This window comes from Tupaia chinensis, unplaced genomic scaffold, assembly GCF_000334495.1.
Source record: "Tupaia chinensis unplaced genomic scaffold, TupChi_1.0 Scaffold000318_1, whole genome shotgun sequence".
In the NCBI taxonomy this organism is placed as follows: Eukaryota; Metazoa; Chordata; class Mammalia; order Scandentia; family Tupaiidae; genus Tupaia; species Tupaia belangeri.
Window position 1 is genome coordinate 2945376 of NW_006159811.1, and position 16331 is coordinate 2961706.

General features: G+C 36.5%; 1 protein-coding gene and 1 pseudogene across 2 annotated transcripts in view; one reads left to right on the forward strand and one right to left on the reverse strand.

The window, feature by feature from the left end:
- CFAP299 (cilia and flagella associated protein 299) overlaps positions 1-16331 on the reverse strand; it is a 511846-nt gene that overhangs the window by 288723 nt on the left and 206792 nt on the right. The gene's annotated exons all lie outside the window — the stretch shown is intronic.
- LOC106735164 (heterogeneous nuclear ribonucleoprotein A1-like) lies at positions 10369-11360 on the forward strand (annotated as a pseudogene).

A 16331-nucleotide genomic window follows, 5' to 3' on the forward strand; every position in this document is an offset into this window, starting at 1 on the left:
ATTCCAATAGGAAAAGAAGAGCTGAAATTATCTCTGCTTGCAGATGACATGATTGTATACACAGAAGATCCAATAGTATCCATGAAAAAAAATTTCTCAAAGTAATAAATGCATACAGTAACGTGGCAGGATACAAAATTAACTTACAAAAATCTAAAGTATTTCTATATACAAACAACAAGAAGACAGAGACAGAACTGAAGAATGTAGCTCCATTTACTATAGCCACAAGAAGTTTAAGATACTTAGGAATAAAACCAAGGAAGTCAAAGAACTATACAAGGAAAACTATGAAAATCTTAAAAAGTAAATTGAAAAGGACACCAAAAAGTGGAAGGACATCCCATGTTCCTGGATTGAAAGAATCAATATAATAAAAATAGCAATCCTACCCAAATTAATCTATCAATCCCTATAAAATTACAAGAGACATTCTTCACAGTTCTAGAAAAGACAGCCATAGGATTTGTCTGGAACCATACAAGACCCCATTTTGCTAAAGCCATCCTGTAGAAGAAGACTGGAGTAGATGGTATCTCACTTCCTGACCCCAAAATATATTACAAAGCTGTGATAATCAAAACAGCATGGTATTGGCACAAAAATAGACATGAAGACCAATGGAACAGAGACTCCGTAAATAAATCTCAAAATATACAGCCAACTCATCTTTGACACAGGGTACCAGTCAATCCAGTGGGAAAAGGGAATCCTCTTCAGCAATCTGAACCCCTTTCTGTCACCATTAACAAAAAATCAACTCAAAGTGGATCAAAGATCTAAACTTAAGACCACAAACTCTAATACTGGTGGAAAACACAGGGGAAACTCTGAGAGACACTGGGGTAGGCAAAGACTTCTTAAGCAAGAACCCCAAAGCACAGGCAATAATCCCCCAAATAGACAGGTAGAATTACATCAGTTTAAGGAGTTTCTGCTCAGCAAAAGACTCTGTAATTAGTGTGAATCAACGACCCTCAGAATGGGAGAGAATTTTTGTTAACTGTGCCTCAGATAAGGGACTGGTAACCAGAATACACAGGGAACTCAAGAAGTTTACTCAAAAGAAAATGATTAACCCAATTAAAAGATGGGAAAACAGGCTGAATAAATAACTCTCTAAGGAAGATATACAAACAGCCAAAAAGCATATGAAAAAATGCTCAACATCCCTCATTGTAAGAGACACACAGATCAAAAAACCACAATGAGATACGACTTAACCCCAGTCAGAATGGCAAAGATTTTTTTAAAAAAACAAATAATGATAAATGCCAGAGGGTATGTGATGAAAGGGGAACACACCTACACTGTTGGTGGGGATGTAAACTGGTACAGCCACTCTGGAGAACAATATGGAGGCTCCTGAAAGACCTTCAAATAGAACTACCATACGATCCAGCAATTCCACCCCTGGGTATCTACCCACAGTATAGGAGAGCACTCAGTCAAAAAAGCACATGCACAACTATTTTCATTGCAGCATTATTCATGATTTCTAAGACATGGAACCAACCCAAATGTCCACAAACAGGTGAATGGATTGAAAAATTGTGGCACATATACTCCATGGAATACTATTCAGCCACAAAAAATAACAAGGCCCTAGGATTTGATACAAAGTGGACAAATATGGAAGATTTTTTGCTGAGTGAAGCAAGTCAGGCTATGAAAGAGAGCATTGTATGTTTCCATATGTCTCTACTTAACATATACTGACTGTTCACACTCTGTGGCTAACAAGGATGTGTATGGTGGTCTCAACTGGGCTGGACTGAAGTGTATATCATGCTGGGTAAAGTCTCTTCACAATCTAAATGATGTATAGTGACTTAATGTATGAATAATAATTTTTTTAAAAAATTAAAAAATTATATTTCTACCAAATTCAAAGAATACAAATAAAGAATTTGGACAGAAGAAAAAAATTTATAGCGATTATGATTATTAAAGAGGATATTAAATGTTCTAAGTGTTCATAGTGCCAATTTAATAAATACAGCATACATAGTGGTTGTGGTTGTGATGGGAATGAAAGGAAATACAGGTCAGCCACTTTCACAATCTTCCACAATAAGCATCTAATTATTACTTTCTAAATCTACCTTTATGTACCAAGATAAAGAATATTTGTCTTTTGAGAAGTGAAAAAAAAGTAGTTATGATAGTATATGTGGTATGATCCTCGTTGTGAACTTTGGCAGGGTGGAAAGGACAGAATTGGCTAGAGAAGAGACTTCACACTTAAGAACAATATGAAATTTCTGCAGTGCCTTTACAATTAAAGCAATTGAATTAATTCCCCATTTGAATGGATAAATGCAACAACTATGTTTAGTCACTTTGTCAAGCTGATGATTTAATTTATTTCATTGTATAACTTGTTAACTTGTTTTTCTTAAAACATTTGGTTTAATTCTTTTTTTTTTTTTGAGAGAGGTTTTTGCTGTAGGGCACATGCACTCACCAGAAAGAGAGAGACAGAGAGATAGAAAGCAAGAAATCACCCCCCCGGGGGGGATGGCCACGCCACAATCCCTTGTCCTCTATTCTCCTCTCAGGATCTTGGGCATGCACGCACACGCGCCCATTGTGAGTTTAAGCCACCAGGTCTGGGACTCAAACCACGGTCAACTACATGGGAGTCCAGCGACATAGCTATTACACTAACTGCTGGTCTCGACATTTGCTTTTACTTCTTTAAACTCAAGGTAAAACAAAAATATCAATATACCTAAAATTAAAATAATAAAAGAAAAATATCAATATCTCTGAACACATTCATAAATAATCCTTTAGAAATAATTCCCATATGTAATTGAAGGATATGCATATTTCTACTACTACCACATACTGCAAAAATGCTCCTACTAACAGTATTACATGATCACGTGATGGCCTCTGATTCTCAACATTCATTGAGAGCTTCTGTCTCTCTTTCACATACACATGACCAAATTGAGAAGCAAAAATGTACCTAATGTTAATTTACATATTTTGCACCATGTATTTATAAAACGATTACTGGACATTTTGGCATTTGTTGCCCACATGCATTTTTCTATTTTTCTCATAAAGGATACATATATATTTTAAAATTATTTTGTCTATCTTTTTTTATTCATTTTAATTTGACCAGAGAGGGAAAGAATGAGAGAGAGGGAAAGTGAGAAAGCAAGCCGCCAGGTCCAGGACTCGAACCATGGTCAGCTATGTGGGAGTGTCCAGCACCCCTAACCATCACACTACCTGCCAGTGTCAGGGATATATCTTTTTTAAATTGATATGTAAAATATATTAACTCCATTTTCCAAGGTGGATTTTTTTTGCACCCTCATTTTGCTTACAAATATTTTAATATCTCATAGTTTTATTTAGTTAAATATATAATTTCTTGTCTTTTCTATTTTGGGCTTTCATATTATCCTTAGAGATCTTTATTCTAAAAGTATGTGATTATTTCCTTATACTTTATTGAATGTAGGGGTCATGGGCACATATCACCAGCACCTCACAATGCAGATATAGCATAGGGGTTACAAAGAAAAAAACAAATAAGCAGAGAAACAGTAGTGCACACAAATTCCCATCTCCTAACTTTATCACCCACTTCTGGATCTGTGTGCATATGTCTAGTGTTCCAGTGGAGGAGGCCTTCAGTCAGTGAAGCCAAACATATTTGTAAGACCAAGAGGTAAGAGAATGTATGTGATTCTTAATAGGAAGACCCATCTTCAAAGGATGACCTTTGCAGAAAACCGGAGCCTCTGGACCCCAGCAACTACTCTTGAATTGAACTAATCTGATGAGCCACATCCCTACTAAGTGACCAAGGGAGGAAAAAAGATAAGTTAACAGGGGCACCTAGGCTAGTCTCCTCTCAACTTTTATCTCATGGCTAATTTTTGTATTTAATTTTTTTATCCTGACATGCCCCTCTAGTGTATGACATAGATCTAGAATTTCATCTCCTTACCAAAGTTTCTTCATACTTTTAATAATCTTTTCAATTAGTTTTCTTGAATATTAGAAAACTTATATCATTGTTCATTATTCATATGTTGGACTCTTCTTTTCCATGTTTATGCATTCTTTCTTTATATTTTCCCTTCTTCATCCCTAATTTACCAAAGGGCTCATTTACTCAACCAGGGTTGGGGTGAAGGGAAGCACCCCATTATGGGCTGTGGTCACACAGCAACCTCATCTCCATTTCCCCTCCTTTTGGCATTTTGGGCACGTACATGTGTGCCTATACACTTTTTCAAGCCACCTGGAGAGACTTGAACTATGTGGTCAGACATCTGGGATGAAGCCACTTTAACAACCACAGTCTAGTCCCTACTTATACATTTTTTTAAAAATTAATTTGTTAGGCTACTTTTTAGGCTAGAGTTTCTATAATAATCTTGTATAATGCAATGATTACATTCTATGCCATTCCACCTTTAATGCGCATATAGCCAGAGTTTTCTCTCTGCCTTCTCATTTATGTCTACTTGGAATCTGATGATATGCTTAAAAATCACAATCTCTTACTCCTTCTGATGGAAATGGAGAAGTAAGGGGCTCATGTTCTCATCTGGGTGGAGGTAACCTAGCAAAGGCCTCAAGTGTGAGGTGGCGTGATGACCCTACATAAATGTCCACCATGCACAACAAGCTTTCCCTTAGGTTAGCTGTTCCAAAGTCCAGAAAAGGAAAAAGAACAGCAATGGTAAGCCCACTTACTTTTATTTTGAGCCATTCTAATAGTATACATTCATCTGAGAGTAAATATCATTTTTTCATTCTATCTGGCCTTAGGATTGTTTTTCTCAATTGGTACCAAATTTAAGTGGGTCACAGAGAAGTCATATGTAAATAAAGCTCTCAAATTACAATAATATTTATTATTTATTCATACCATTTACACTTCAAAATGCATAAACCATGATATGAAGTCAAGAAAAATTTATCAAAAAAATTTAAGTATCCAAATCAGATAAAATCAAAACTTAGACAAAAATAACTTAGAGTAATTCTTTCCACTTCAAATAATGCCATAGATAAAATAATGAGATTAGATACTTAGCCTTTCTAGATCACTGGATTTTGATAGATTCTTAGATAATTACAATGAATATAATTGTTACATCTTTGAATCACAATTTCATCATTTGTAAACTCAAAATGATGGCATCTTGAGTCTTGTAAGTTTTTTTCCCAGTGAGTCTTCTCTTTAAACCATTTGGAAAATCTACTTTATATAATAATCTTAAATACAGGTATTTTATCAAGAATTATTTCTTCATTGTTTATTATTATTTTTTAACTTGGCTGGAGAGAGAGAGATTTGTTAAGCATTTAATAAGTACAGATACCATACTGAACATGTTTACTATTCTATCTCACCTAAAGCATTCCATAAGCCAATGAGTTAATGCCATGGTTACCTCCATTCTACAGTGAGAGGACTGAAGCACAGAAAGGGCAGATAACTTTCCCAATATGCTCAAACTCGTAAGTATCAGAACTCAACTGTGAATCTAAAACTTTTTACAACAGGATAAATCTAAATCCATTTACCAGAAACTTCTTACATTTTGGATATCCAGATGCATTCCCTCAGGAGCTATTCATTCTCATGGAAGAGGGAAAAAAAAAATCGGACTTTTGGAATGGTGAAAAGAAACTAAACTACCACTCTATGTCATCAGTGTCATAAGACCTACAGTACAAACTTGAAACATTTTTAATTTTGCTATTTGGGGAGCTATATAAGACTTTGAGATAAAGTTCATCTTTTTTTTTTTTCCATTAAAACCTCACAATAGAGAGTCCAGTCCATATTATAATACATTTCTTTAGAAAATAAATTTATACTGTCAAAGGAGAAAACTGACTTTAACAGGAGCTGATTAAATGCTTGAAAACGATTCAAGGCATTATACCATTGAAGTGGTTCCAAAAAATGACATTAATATAATATGAGATCCTGAACTACATCAGAACTCTAGGATTTAACCAAAGCGTGGGAGTCCATTCACGTAGAGAAACAGAAAATTTTCTTTGGACTAGTTATATCAGATGATATGTTTGTTTAAGGAAAAATAAACAGGTGGGGAAAAGTTCTGCATGCTTAACATGGAAGGAAAGCATATTTGTACCTAATATATTGCAGAAACTGTTTCAGTACAGCTCATTCTTTTAAAAATATTGCCCTCATACAGTGGCCAAGGTCAGTTTGAATTTTGGTGATCTGCTATATATATAAGTGTGGATCGTATATGTTAAACTGATCTCAGAGGTATTCAGATACCCTGCCTTTTAAAAATATTTTTTCTGTTTATTATTCATGGATTACTAATTTTTCCCTTTGAGATCTGGTAAACTTTAGCTTTTTGTTTTATTTTAAATGCCAATTTCAAGTGCAAAACTTCCAAGTTTCCTACTGATAATCAACAACTTTCATTGCTTCATTGCTAAAAGCACATATTATGACTTGGTCATATGCCTTATAAAAGCACTACTGTAAATGTTTCAGGAATAAATGATCCCTTATAACCTAAACACAAGTTTCAGACCTTAAAGATTTCCTAGGAGTGTAACAGTAGTAACCTGCAATACCAGGAGCAGCAGTACCTCATTTTACGTGATATTCCTAACATAATCATGAACTATACCTAAGAGAGTTCTGAATCTGATCTCACTATTAATATAGGACCTTAAACTCAATTCCTTTACAATCTTAAAGTCACTCTTTGTGAGCTAGTAATAAAACAAAAGAATAGAACTGGAGATGACGGAATATATTTTCTTGACCCATTGCATCACTAACTACATGGCTTAACCTCATAAAACTGGGTTTTATCTGTCATTACCAATCTTATATATGACAGTAGAGAATCGAAGATGGCCTCAGGATATGAATATTAGGTATATAACCTAAAGAGCAAAATAGTGTCACTGCTAGAAAGTAGTAGTTAGAAAAGCACTTGGTAATAATTTACAGAGGTGCCTTAAGAAACAGTACAATCACAGGATATGATTTAGGAACAAATTATGTTGGAAAATGAAGATTATAGAGCTGTGAATTCAACAGCTCTATGTGGGATAGATCTAGAAATTAGCTATCAAGCATGTGGAAGGGATCCATAATTCAGTATAGCCTTCATAATATCTAAAATAGTGCACTGCATAAAGTAGGCATTTTGTAAATGCTGAAACTGAAATGAATGCATACGTAGGGGTTTTGTTCTTGGGCCCGACTGAACAAAAGCTACACTGCACAAAGCTTTCACTTTCACACAGAGATGGAAAGAGACCAAAGTACGATATCATACCATCTCTGGGCATTCCTTTTCACAGAAATAAATTTACATGAGAAGTGATATCTCTGACAAGAACATGGTCAAGTTTCCCATGCTAGGTGACCCATCTTCATGTAGGACTTCATCCCTACATGAAGTAGGGCTTCAAAGAAAGATGGCTTCCATAGAACTGTTTAGCTGGGGATGGGTTGATGGAGGGATTCAATGGGAGAGATTCTGAAAGGATACTAGAAAATGTGGGAGGTAACAGACATGTTCATTTTCTGATGTGATGAATTCACAGATATATAATGTATGTCAAAATTTACCAACCTTGGGAACCAGCAGTTAGCATAATGGCTATGTCACTGGACTCCCACGGTTTTGAGCCATGAGTTTTGAGCCACGGTTCACGTCCCGGACCTGGTGGCTCAAAACTCATGCCGGGTGCGTGTGCGTGCGTGCCCAAGATCCCGAGAGGAGAATGGAGGAGAAGGGATTGCGGCGTGACCATCCCCCCTGGGGGGGTGATTTCTCGCTTTCTGTCTCTATGTCTCTGTCTGGCGAGCGCACGCGCCCTATAGTGAAAACCTCTCCAAAAAAAAAAAAAAAGAAAGAAAAATTTACCAACCTTTACACTTTAAATATGCACAATAGATAGGAATTTTATTTTAATAAAGTTGTGTTAAAAGAAAGAAAAATACACCTTCTCTCAAAATTTCCTTGCTAAAAACAAACAAAAAAAAAACATAAGGTATGATCTGGATGACAGTGACTTAGATAAAACTGAAAAGCAGTACCAGCAAATGGCATAGAGGTTATGTGGTTATGTTTCTGGAATCCTACATAGTCAACCATGGTTCAAGTCCTGGACCCAGTGGCTTAAAACTCACACCAGGTGCTTGTGCACACGTGCCTGCATGTGCCTACATTTTCTTCTGCCCAAAATCTGCAGAAAATGGAGGAGAAGGGACTGCAGTGTGGCCATTCCACCTGGGGGGTTATTTCTCACTTTCTATCTTTCTGTCTGTGTCTGTGTCTGTCTGTCTCTGTCTCGTGAGTGCATGTGTCCATACTAAAAATATCTCTAGGAAAAAAATGAAAGCTTTTCTCAGCTTTGAGATTAGGAACACTGTTGCCTACAAGAAGAGATCTCTCCTATCCAAGTCAAATATTTTCTATATTATCTGTTTCCTGTCAGTCATTTGCTTATCAAATCAGCTAAGGTTTAATGCACAGATGAAGGAGAAATAGCTAATAAATGGGATTAATTAGTTAGGATTTCAGAGTATCCTGATGGGTGGGACAAATCACCTGAGTAACATAAAAGCACCAATAGAAAAGCACCCTAAAATGCTCATGAAAAAAATGTAAATTGTTGATTTAAAGTAGTCCATTCTATCAGTAGAAACACTTAACAATTCATAAATTTTTAAATCTCTTTCTAGTTTATTATGACAATTAAATTTATATTACAATTTGATTATGATATAAGCAAATACAATCTATCAATACAATCGTGGGATTCATTACTACAAGTAGTATCCTGATTATAGGACTCTGCAGCCTGCTATGTTCCACAACAGCATACTGTACTGTACACCAGCACATAGCACAGTACCAAGTCTAGTTTGGGGCGACATACTGGAGTATCTCTGGGTTCTATACTTAAACTTTTTAAGTTTTGGGGCTTTGGGCTTTTTTTGTTTGTTTGTTTTGTTTTTGTTTTTTTTTGTTTTTGTTTTTGTTTTTTTGTCTAAGAGAGACTTTTGCTATAGGGTACATGTGCTCTCCAGAGAGACAGAAAGCGATAAATCACCATCCCAGGGTGGATGGCTATGTGGCAATCCTTTCTTCACCATTCTCCTCTCAGGATTTCAGGCACACATGCACATGTACCCAGCATGAGTTTCACGCTACCATGTCCAGGACTTGAACTGTGGTTGAACATGTGAGAGTTCAGTGCCTTAACCACCAAGCCATCTGCTAGCCCTTTTGGTTTTTTTTGATTGCCAGAGGGTACCCACACTTACCAAAGAGAGAAAAAGCAAACAACTACCAGTGGAGTTTGATCATACCACAATCCTTTTTCCTCCATTTCTTCTTCTTGCCTGGATTTTGGGCATGCACACACACCAGCATATTTTTCAGTTCTCTGGGACAAGGATGTGAATCCCAATTGGCCACATGGTATCCAGCTCTCAATGCACAAACAACTATGCTACAGACAGACTCATGCTTCTGCTTGATCTATGTACATTCCTTAAGCATAGTATCCAATCTCAGTTTCAAGTAACACTTGTACACAGAAAACTCTCAAAATTTTTACTTAACCTACACTTCCACTTGGAATCCAGGTGTTTTTGTTTTGTTTTGTTTTAGCCTGCTTAAACACTTTTGCTAGGGTATGCACTAGATATTTCTGTGTAATTTGATCCCTACTTGATGCCATTTTCAAAACAATCATTGCAGGTAAAATATACATCCTACTGAAAACAATAAAGCTTTTAGAAGATATTGTAACAATATATATTTGTGACCTTGGGATAGGACAGATTGTCTTAAAACAGAAAAAGCTCTAGCCATAAAGGAAAAGATTAGTAAACTGAAGAATATTAAAGATAGCAACTTTAATTAAGAGAACAAAAAAGGTAAGCTACAGAGTGGGAGAAGATATTCACAACACATATAATTGACAATGAGTTTTTATCTGGACTATATAGGCTATGCCCTAAATCAGTAAGAAAAATGCAAAAGATGCATGGAAAAATGGACAAAAGACTTGAACATATATTTCTTAGACTAGGATATCCAAATGACCAATAAATACATGGAAGACCACATCAATCATCAAAGAAATTTTAACAGTAATGATATAATGCTACATACTTACTAGTATATCTAAAAGTAGAAACTAAAATACCAAATGTTAGCAAGAAAAGTAGGGTGATAGCAAAAGGGTATGCGAAACAACACAGACTCTCCAGGTATGTTCATTATGTTCGTTAGTTTACTCCTTTCTGCCTGTGAACACTGCTGGGAAGCATCATTTAAAGTCTCTCTTCCCAATGCCATCATGTCTAAATTGGAGTCTCCCAAAGAGCCAGAACAGCTGTGAAAACTCTTTATCGAAAGGCTGAGCTTTAAAACAACGATGAGAGCCTGAAGAGCCATTGTGAGCCATGGGGAATGCTCATGGACTGCACGGTAACGTGAAATCCAATCATCAAGGGCTCCAGTGGCTTTGGGTTTGTTGAATACACCACTGTGGAAAAGGTGGATGCAGCCATGAATGCAAGGCCTTACAAGGTGGATGGAAGAGCTGTGAAACCAAAGAAGGATGTCTCAAGAGAAGATTCGCAAAGACCAGGTTCCCACTTAACTGTGAAAAAGGTCTTTGTTGGTGGCATTAAAGAAGACACTGAAGAACATCACCTAAGAGATTATTTTGAACAGTATGGGAAAATTGGATTGAAATCATGACTGACCAAGGTAGTGGCAAGAAGAGGGGCTTTGCTTTTGTAACCTTTGATGATCCTAACTCTATGGATAAGATTGTTGTTCAGAAATACCATACTATGAATGGCCACAACTGTAAAATAAGGAAAGCTCTGTCCAAACAATAAATGGCTAGTGCTTCCTCCAGTCCAAGAGTTCAGAGTGGTTCTAGAAACCTCACTGGTGGTCAAAGAGGTGATTTTGGTGGTAATGACAACTTTGGTCATGGAGGAAACTTCACTGGTCACGGTGGCTTTGTTGACAGCAATGGTGGTGGCGGATACGGTGGAAGTGAGGATGGCTATAATGGATTTGGTAATGATGGAAGCAGTTTTGGAGGTAATGGAAGCTAAAATGATGTTGACAATCATAACAATCAGTCTTCAAATTTTGGGCCCAAGAAGTGTAGAAAATTTGGAGGCAGAAGCCTTGGCCATTATCACAGTGGAGGCCAGTACTTTGCCAAACCACAAAAATCAAGGTGGCTTTGGCAGTTCCAGCAGTAGCAGTAGCTATGGCAGTGGCAGAAGGTTTTAATTAACTGCCAGAAAACAAAGCTTAGCAGGAGAGGAGAGACATAGAAGGTACAGGGAAACTACAGGTTACAACAAATCTGTGAACTCTGCCAAGCACAGTGGTGGCAGGTCCTAGCTGCTACAGAGAAGACATGTTTTAGACAACACTCATGTGTATGGGCAAAAAATATGAAGACTGTATTTGTGACTAATTGTATGACAGGTTATTTTAGTTTCTGTTCTGTGGAGAGCGTAAAGCATTCCAACAAAGGGTTTTAATGTAGATTATTTTTTGCACCCATGCTGTTGATTTCTAAATGTAATAGTCTGATCATGACGCTGAATAAGTGTGTCTTTTTTAAAATGTGCTGTTTAAAGTTAGTCTACTCTGAAGGGACCAGCAGTTAGCGTAATGGCTATGTCACTGGATTCTCATGTAGTCAACCACGGTTTGAGTCCCAGACTCAGTGGCTTTAAACTAACGCTGGGTGCGTGTGCATGCGTGCGTGCCCAAGATCCCAAGAGGAGAAAGAAAGAGAAGGGATTGCAGCGTGGCCATCCCTCCTGGGTGGTGATTTCTAGCTTTCTGTCTCTCTGACTCTCTCTTCCTGGCGAGCGCATGCGCCCTATAGCAAAAAACTCTCAAAAAAAGAAAAAAAGTTAGTCTACTCTGAAGCCAGTTTGGTAAATTTCCCAACAGTGTGAAGTTAGAATCACTTCAGGGTGGTGCCAGGTTCCATTTTGAAATTAAACAACCATTTACTACCTGCTTAGGTGAAGAAATCAGTTGTCTTCAGAAACACTGGTGTAGTTGAACTGACAATTATTGTGGCCTGAAATTCATTCATAGGTTCACCCAAGCAAAGTCACGGTTTGGTTATTACAAAGTGATTGTTGGCATTTCCCATGAATATATCTAAATTGAATAATGGTACCAGATAAAATAGCTGGGAATGAAGCTTGTGTATCTTCCATTATCAATGGAAGTGTAATCAATAAATGATTTAATTCTGTTGAAAAAAATAATATACAGTTGCTGGGAGTGTATATTAGCCCAATCACTTTGGAAAATGTTTAGTGTTACCTACTAAATAAAGTTGAACATACACATACCCTGTGACCTAACAAGTTCGCTTATAAATTTGTACTCAGTAAAACTCTATGTACCTATGCATGTGAGAACTTACACAAGAATATTTCCATTGTTTGCAACAGCCAAAAATTGTATACAATCTACTATTCATAAATAATAAAACAGAAAAATAAATTGTGTTAACATACAATGGAAAACTACAGAAATAAAACAGTATATGCTACACAACACACAGCAATGTGGCATAGTTCTCACAAATGGTAAGTCAATGAAATCAGATAATATAAAAGCAACCACCAGAGGATTATTTCAAGAAAGACTTTGAAGGAAGAAAAAGAGACTGATCTTTGCTAGCAGATGGTCTCTCACAGAATACTTGGGCAGGGCTGAATTGAGAAGGTTTATGTGTGACTAGTATGCTGGGCATTTGCTTTTTAACAATTTGAGTAGTTGACATGTAAAAATTTTCTCAAAAATATTTAAAACCATACTGTTTCTGTTATAGAGTCACAAACAAAATTAGACAAAATTATAAGAAATATTTTGAACATTATCTTTAAAATTCAGTATTTTGAAATTTTGAAAGTTGTTTATTAACTGTCAAGAACTATGGAGTATGAGTTAAAATTTTTTGATATGTAAACATGGAAAAATGTAAAAATAAATAAAAAATGAAAAAAATCAGACAATATGGTTTAATTTATATAACATTTCAAAAATGACAAAATTAACCTATAAAATTATAAAACCTTCTATGGAATTAGGAGAGTTGTGACTCAGTGGGCACACAAGGGGCATATTTGGTATCGGTAATGTTCTTTCACATATGAGTAGGGATCAAATGGTTGCTCATTTTGTGATAATTTTTAAAAACTGCACACTTATGAGTTGTATATTTCTGTATGTATGCCATGCTTCAATTTTAAAAAGAAGTTTTTAGAAGAGATATTGAGAATTAGGGAGTACCCAGAAGCAATTAATCAGAATGGAAACAGCTTCATTAGTGATTGGAGGGGACCAGCAGTTAGCGTAATGGCTATGTCGCTGGACTCCCATGTAGTCGACTGAGGTTCGTGTCCCGGACCTGGTGGCTTAAAACTCACGCCGGGTGCATGTGCGTGCGTGCCCAAGATCCCAAGAGGAGAACGGAGGAAAAGGGATTGTGGTGTGGCCATCCCTCCTGGGGGGGGGGTGATTTCTTGCTTTCTGTCTCTCTGTCTCTGTCTCTCTGGTGAGCGCACGCACCTTATAGCAAAAACTTATCAAAAAAAGAAAAAAAAATAGTGATTGGAGGAATCTAAATGTTTAAATTTTGAAAGGGCCAGAAAGTTTAAAAGAAAAAGTAAAGGCTTTCTTCAAAAATCACAGTGGGCTAGCAGCATTAGTTTATATTACTCCAGGAGACATAATTAAAAAAAAAAAAAAAAGGGCAGATTTTGCTTGCTATAGTCTAATTAGAACTTGCTGAAATGGAAATAACAACCTACACAGGAATGAGCTGCCTATCAACGAAAAATACTTAAACTATTTTAACAGAGGCTACATGACCATCTGCCAAAGAAGCTGAAAATGAATTCTTGTAACAGGAAAGAGGCTGGACAAAATAACTCTTCTCCCTTCATTTCAAAGGTATTGTGGTTCATAATGGCATTGGGGTCAAACATGTATCTGTCATTCTCTTCTTTTTCTTCTCTCTCTTCCTCCATCCTCAATCCTCTTGCTCCTCTGACTCCAACAAGATAATAACAGAAATGAGATTTTTCATTTTCCCAATTCTGGTTCATTCATCAAGTATTACAAAGACCCACAGGTGTGATGGGGGCCCTAACCAGAGGTGGGTTATACAGTACTCTGTATTCCATGCCCTGCCAGCTCAACTTTGCCCAAGGGAAAACAAATTTGGGAACTGTATGTTCTTTCCTCCTCTCCAAATATTTTTTCAAGAATTTTGGAGAACATCATGATCTCAGAAAACACACAAGAACATATGTACATAATTCCTCTCCCTAGATACCTTTATAAATAGCTCATACCTGATAACAGACATCGAAGTGGTAGGCAGCATCCCTTCAGAGACCTCTTCATCTCTTAAGTCCACAGAAACACCCAAAACAATAGCAACTTCTAAAATCTAAATTTATTCCAGCATATTAGTTCACAAATTACTGAGATGTCATTTGATTGATTTGATTATTCTTTATCCCAATTCTATCAAGTACGAAGCATTTAGATTAATACTAATCTATCAAGCAACATCTACTACAAAGCAACAGACACATAAAAAGTTTTGGACAAGACGATATTGGACATTAACAAAAGGGAAGCCAGCATAGTTGGATTTACTTTATGATAGGAAAGGAGGAGGAGTGATGGGAAAGAGAGAGGAAAGAAGGAGCCACTTAAGAAGAAATGAATCTTAAAAGAAGAGACCTAGAGAAGCTCAACATTTAGGAATTCTTATGTTATAGGAGGCAAGGAGCATGAAGTGGAGCAGAAACAAGGTCGATTAAAAATATAATCAGGCCAGTATTGTGGCTAAGGTGCTGGATACCACATTGGTGACTCTGGCTTGGGGGTTTGAAAACATGCCAGACGTGTGTATATGTATATCCAAACTCCTGAGAGGAGAATAGAGGAGAAAGGATGGCGACATGGCCATTCCCCTGGGAGGGGGTGATTTCTAACTTTCCCTCTTGCTCTGTCTCTCTTTGGCAAGTGCATGTGTCCTATGGGGTGGGGGGAATCCTAAATAAATTAATAAGATCTACCCACATAACCAGAATTATTAACAGTCAGATATTAATACCCTTCAAATACTCAGGCAAAAAATTGAAAACTAATAGCTGAAGAAATTGAATAAGTCCCCTGGGTAGAATTTAGAGCAAGCAGCCTGCAACTAGGTGTCAAAGAGCAAGGCCTTCCATTTTTAAGAGGGCCTCTGCCTAGTAGCAAGCTCCCGGACAATCACAGACTAATGCAAAGCCTATTAGTGACAACTAAGCAGTTGACACTAACTAGAGCTCATAGTTAGCTTTCCTATCGTCTTTTCTTAAATAGAAATGAATAATCTAGGATCACTAGACATTTCAGAAAAATCTTGTAATTCATCAACACATATACATACTAAAAGAAAATCAGTCCTGGGAGACACAGAAGTAATCCAAGTAACAAAAGAAAATGTAAAAGCAAACAAAACAGAACCCTAGTCTCCTCAGAGATTATATGAGAATATACTACTAGGATGAAAGATCAAATAGGTAAGTCATTATAAAAAATGAAAATGGCATATAAAGTATGACTCATTTTTTTCAATCCAGTCATCCAGTCCTGGGCATAGGTTGAATTCCATTTCTTAGTAAATGTGAAAAGGCATTTCACTAGCAGACCTCAAAATATATCACTAAGCTGGGATAATCAAAAAAGCACAGTACTGTTACAAAAAACAGAAACACAGACCAAAGGAATCAAATACAGATTCTAGAAATAAACCTTAAAATGCATAGCCAACTGATTTTTCCACAAAGCTACAAGACAATCCAGTGGGAAAAAAGACAGACTCTAGCAAATAGTGCTGAAAGAACTGGCTATCCACCTGTAGAAAAAAAGAAACTAGACTCCAATTTCTCATCACTAACAAAACGTCAATTCAAAATGGATCCAAGAGCTAAATGTAAATCCTCAAACCATAAGACAATTAGTGGAAAACACAGGATAAACATTTGAAGACAATGGAGTAGGCAAATATTTCTTAAATAAGACATAGGTAATAATTCTAAAAGACTCATTTCTACCATATTATTTTAAGTTTCATACACATATATAAATCTATTTCCTTTTTTTCATTTGCCATCTTCCTCTGAAAATTATTTTGAAACTCTTGTTGGAAGTCTATAGATGGAGCTATTCTCTAAATATTTTGCCAGTTTTAAAACA